Here is a 6374-nt window from a genome sequence, read left to right as displayed (position 1 = left end):
GGTAAATAGACTAAATTACCTGACAATTGTAGTAAATATTTTAATAATGAAATCAATATTGTAATCTCCAAAATGTAGAAACTATTGGAGATGAATCTATTTTTTTTTTTACTTTTTTTGAGGTTATGACTTTTGATTCTCCATTTTGAAGAATTTGTTGGAGATGCTCTGAGCTTAGCCGACTCCAGTCGACCAATAAAAGTTGGATTTTGCCGGTCAAAAACCTCCGGGTAAAATAAAAAGCAGTATCTTTTCATCCGACAAATTATCGCCATTTTGTTCCATGCCAGATAGGAAAGAACATATAAAGAAATGATAAAGTTTTGTGAGAACGAAAAAAAAATACAACATGTTTTAATTCAGTGAATTGAATTAATCGTACTCGATACTAATTAATTCCAATTGCAAAACTTTTGCCGATCAATTTCTCATCTGCATAAACTTCGTTTTAGACATGTGATGTATCAAAAGAAGCTCACATAAGACAATATAGATACGAACTGAATGCTCATTTCTTCATGCTCAAGTTGTTTTTTCAAGATCGATAGTTTATGATGTTTCCGTGTGATACTATATTGATCATCGTTTCTTAGATTTATGTAACCAAATAGGAATTTTAGCAAAATTCATATTAATTAATGATTTTTAATCATATACATCTTAATTAATTATTTTTAAAAATAATAATTAATTATTAGGTTAAATATTTTTTAAAGGTTTATTAATAATCACAAATTCTATTTAAATTGATGTATATAATTATTAAAAACATCCTAAAACTAAACATACATACATATATAGAAAGGTTTACTTCACAAACCACGTTATTTGTACAAACCATAATTTTTCATTTTTGTTCATTTTTTTTGTAATTATGAGAGATTAATTAATCATTTTTATTGGTCAAGGGTGTTAATCGTAAATATTATCATCTTCATTGTATTAATTTTAGATAAATACATAAAACAGTATCATTAAAATTTTATAAGTATTATATAAAACAATTTCATAACCATATATGAAACAACTTCATCAAAAAAAAAATATTATATGGAACAATTTCATGAAAACTTTTTATAAGATTAAACAATGAGATCAACGGATGAGAATGATTTATACGGTTTATATAAATATAATGGTTTACATTTGTTCACTTCTCTCTTTTTATATATGTGTATATATAGAGAGAGAGATGTTCCATGCATGCATGATGCCAACCAACCATCGTTATTTGGGGCCATCAACATCTTTGAAATTGCAAATCTATATCTATCCTATTTTATTAAGTAAATTTAACAAAAGTTTTAAAAGTCTTAAAATAATAAATGACCAAGATATCGTTTATACTACCCTTACGGTCACTTTTTCACCCCCTCCTTTCCTCACATACACTCACCTCCTCACATACACTCACCCTCTTACATTGAACCGATTTTAAAAAAAATCATAATTTTAAATTTACATTTTATACTCCTATAATTAATTAATTAATTTACTTTACGTTATTTACTTTTAAATGTTTCACTTTAAACATTTATCAAATTAACATACATAATCGTATATCAATTGGAACATGTTTAAAAAATACATTTTATATTTTAACAAGTTACACCATTATAATCGTTTCGTTAATGCCTTCGAAATGAGTCCAATATTGAATAGTTTTTGACTTAATTATATTATTATATATTATATATACTGTGAAAAAATATTTTTAATATTTATGATTTATACTTTTATAGTTATTTATTTATATATATACTACATATTTTGGAGTTAGGCTATCCAAATTACACTGTATAATATGTTCTGAATTAATATGTTCTTGGGTTTTTTTGAAATATATATATATATATATATATATATGCATGTATTAATTCAACCTTAATCTGAGTTTTTTTGATAAGAAAGAGGGTAAGCAGTTGAAATTTCATTCTAAAACCCATCTTTTTTGTCTTTTCATGGCTTATGATCTATCAAATTTGTAGTTTTCTTTATTGGTTTTGAGTGTTTATCTTAAAACTCAAATTTCTTGGTTATTTGCTTTTAGTGTAAATCGAACACTTTTGTGTAGTCGTTTAAATATGTTGGATTTTAAATATATTGGATTTTAAACTGTCATACAATTTTTTCATCGATAGTCTGTAATTGAAACATAACTCTTATTTATTCAAATTGTATTAATATGTAAAAACCAAGTGTAACTTATATTATCGATAAATCTTATCTTATAAAACCAATGAAACTTCAAAATCGTTAAAATTCATGACTTTCACCGCATTGCACGGACACACAACTAGTAACTTTAAAATATCTCACATCAACTTTTGAAATTATATGATATTTTTTTAAATGCTCGTATTTTGATGGCTTATAAAAATATGCTCCACACACAATTTATTTATCATCATTTTTGTGCATTCTTTTCCACACAATTTAATAAGACATATATTTAGTTAAAATGGTTTGTTTATTTACATTTTATTTTTGTCTTTTCTTCATAACACCAACCATAAAGCATTACATTTATTTATCATACAATTTTTTCAAAATATAATAATTTATTTAATTAGTTTGAATTTTTAATAAGTAGATAAAAATACTTTAATCAAAAATTTGCATAATTAACATGAACATAATACAATTTCATCGTAAGAAGTAAAATCGAAGATTTAATATACAAATAAAGTTGAAGATTCTTAGAAATAGAAAGTAAAATTGCTTGTGAAAAGAGCGAACCCATACAGATCAAAGGCAACACTAACAACATATCTAGTAGAAGACTGGTATAACATACAAGAGGAGTATCAGGTTCATCAGGTTGAGTTGAGTTCAAATGGGCCTAACCCATTTTCATCCAAATACTAACGATTTAAAGATATTAAAACTCGATTAGGCATCGAAAGACCGGATTAGGTTTATCAGATTTTCGTACACCCCTAGTTACAATAGATACAAACCGCTAAATTTGATGAGCCAACTCCATGTTGTATTCATTCTTCTTGTCAAGTAAATTTATGGATCCATAAAAATGGCATGTAACTACGACTCCAAGGAGGATAAATATGATGGAAAATACAACCCAACTGAGGTTGTGAGGGATGAATGACACCATCATAAGTGAGAGAGCTCCTATACAGGGACGGACCCAGCTATGTGGTATAGGTGGCATGTGCCACCGTATTATTTCTTCGTCGAAAAATAAAAAAAATTATGTTCATGAATGGTGCAACCGTATTAATTTGTTGTGTGTCACTGTATGTATTTTGAAACTACAATGAGAACAAGTTTTATTTGATAGAGTAGGTTTGCAAGGCTTTTATTCCACCCATACCCAAGTCCGAATCATGTTATTCTCATTTTCTTAGTCAAATGGTGTCACCATTTGGAAAAAAAAAATCGTATATTTGTTTCTTATAGTCAAACGGTGTCACTGTTTGAAAAAAATTTCCCTATATTTTTTTTTTCTTATAGTCAAATGATGTCACCGTTTGAAAAAAAATTCCTATATTTTTCTTTTCTTATGATTAAATGATGCCACTGTTTGAAAAAAAAAATTGGATCCGTCTGTGATGTAATAATTCCTGAAAAGCTAAAAACAGTTGGTATGATCATGTAATAGATATCGTACAAGTGTTCCATAATCGAGTTTTGCAAGGGACCATTTAAATAAAAAAAGAATCTTCAAATCAGTAGGATACCTGACATCCACTGCCCACTGCTTCCTGGTTACCCCTTATTTGACACTAAAATGAAGATGTATCTCGCTTTATTACACGAGTACCCTGTTTACTTAATCTAAATTTAGGAAGTAAGATTGAAAATGATCTTGCTTGGATTTTGCATGGTCTTATTGGATTTATCCAATCGTGATCATGTGGTTATCCATTTTTGGTCAAACATGAATTCGGAAAGGCTCTCATTTTGTCATTTATAAAAACTCTAATGAAACATACCAAAAAAGATTTAAACTAATTTTATATTAAAAATCCATATCATCGGTTATGTTAGCAAAAAGACAATGACACATTATTGATATTATAAGCATTTAGGGGACATTTATCAAACGCTTATTCGAGTAAACGCTTATTAAGTCACATTACCTTATCGAATGAATATAATAAGGACCAAGAATCTTACCTGGTAAGAGCGAGACAAAGACCAAAATTCTTACCCGGTAAGTGATGGCGACAACTCTTACCACGGTAAGTACTTATTGGGTAAATTATTGCATACGATATCGTTTTGGTGAACTAAAATCTTACCCGGTAAGTAATTGATAGTGTTAAATTTTACTGATAAACGCTTACTTGGTAAGTGTTTAGTAAACGGCCCCTTAAATATTTAAGATGTCACATCTTGAGATTTTATGTATTAAAACGAAAATTTTAAATTATGTTAATCAAAATAAAGGTCAAAACAAAGTAAGTCAGATATTGATACAATTTGCCAATTAAAATAGGGAAATTAGTTAAGATATGTCATTTTAAGAGCATGGTTTTACTTTTTAGTCATTTCTCTCCCAAAATAACGAAAATAGTCATATGGTCTGCAATTTGCGGAAAAGTCAAAGTATAAGGGAAAAAAAGTTTCTGAACCAAGTCCGTAATTAATAAAACCAAATATGTAAATTTAAAAAAATACATCTGCAATTACAGACGTATTTTTATGGAGCTATAACTAATTTACATATTTGATTTCTGGAATCATAAACTTTTTTTTGTTTTTACATTTTCATACCTTCGTAAATTGTGAATCTATCAATTACGGACATATAATTATTTTTTATTTAAAAATAATAACTAAAAATAAAAAAATAATTAAGAGGTTTCACCCTAGGGTAAAAAAATAATTATCTTAATTAATTTCCATTAAAATAACAACTTAAAAATTATATATAGAACATTTTAAAAAAAATTACTAAAATTGATGACTGCATACGTACGAGTGCTGACATCATGGCATGACATCACCAATCCTCCTGATTGCAATGATATCATGAATTCTGCTGACTATGACATCACCATTCCTGCTGACATCATCACATGACAAAAAATGGGCTTCTTACAAAAATGAACTTAAGAAATAGAGAAATTACAATTTTAGCCGTAAAATTAAAATTTTTAATCAAATGGTCTTTGGTTATTTTGTTAGCACCGTTAGGTGCATACATGACCCCTTTGTAAATAAAAAAAAATTGATTTTTCAAAGAAAATAATAATAATAATAAAATATGATGTTGGTCTCACCCAGCTTTTAATTTAATTCTTTTTATTTTTTAAATATTTTCTTTTTAAAATTTAATTTAATTTTTTTTTAAAATCCTAAAATTTTAATCTTTTCTTACGATTTTTTTAAAATTTAATTTTTTAAAACTTTGAATTTTTGTCAGAACCCCAAAATGGTTGATGATTGTATGTTATAAAACATCATTATGTTTTTACTTTTAAATGAAATTTAAATTTAAATATATCATAAAATTTTGAAAAAAATAAATATATTAATAATAATATCAAATTTACTATTTATAAAGTTTTTATTTTTTACGTAATTTTTTTAATTAAATATTTTATTTATAATCTAATTTATATTTAATAACGAAATAATTTATTTATTGTTTAATATATAATTTTATAAATATAATAATTAAGTATTTTTGTTATAACTAATGATTACTTTAATTATATTTTAGATTTTTTGTATTTAAAATGAAATGTTTATCCCGTATTTGATTATGTTTATCTTAAATTAGTTACAAAAATTAAAAAATTAAGCTTTAATAAGTTGTACTTATGCACAATTTACTTGTGGTCGTGAATTTTAAGTAACTAGAAGCGTACTCGCGCAATGCAGCGAGATACATCGTGATTTTAATATTTCAGTTTATTCTTTATCTCAGTCGATTTTATAATATGGCTTTATGTTGAGAAAGCGATGACGTTTTTATTTTTGAATAAAATATATGTTTGAAGATATCATAAAAATTTGACAAAAATATATCGATATTAGTATCAAATTAAGTATTTGAAATTCCTCATTTTTTGTATAATTTTTTAATTCAATTTTTTTATAATTTAATTTATGTACAATAACGAAGTAATTTATATTTGGTTTAATAACATAATTTTTTATAAAGATAATAATTATTAATTTTTTTGGAACTCGATAATTATTCTAATTATATTTTAGATTTTTTATATTTTAAAATGAGATGTTCATCCTCTATTTGATTATGTTTATCCTCATTTATTTATACGAATTCAAACATCGAGCTTTAATAAGTTGTACTTATGCATAATTACTTGTAATCTTGAATTTTAAGTGATATGCATCAATATACAGTACTTTATGCATAACAAAAATATATCGATATT

The sequence above is a fragment of the Cynara cardunculus genome (genome assembly GCF_001531365.2).
Source record: "Cynara cardunculus var. scolymus isolate 2C chromosome LG 2, CcrdV1, whole genome shotgun sequence".
Classification (NCBI taxonomy): domain Eukaryota; kingdom Viridiplantae; phylum Streptophyta; class Magnoliopsida; order Asterales; family Asteraceae; genus Cynara; species Cynara cardunculus.
The sequence above is the reverse complement of the archived record's forward strand: the minus strand, read 5'-3'. Positions refer to the sequence as shown.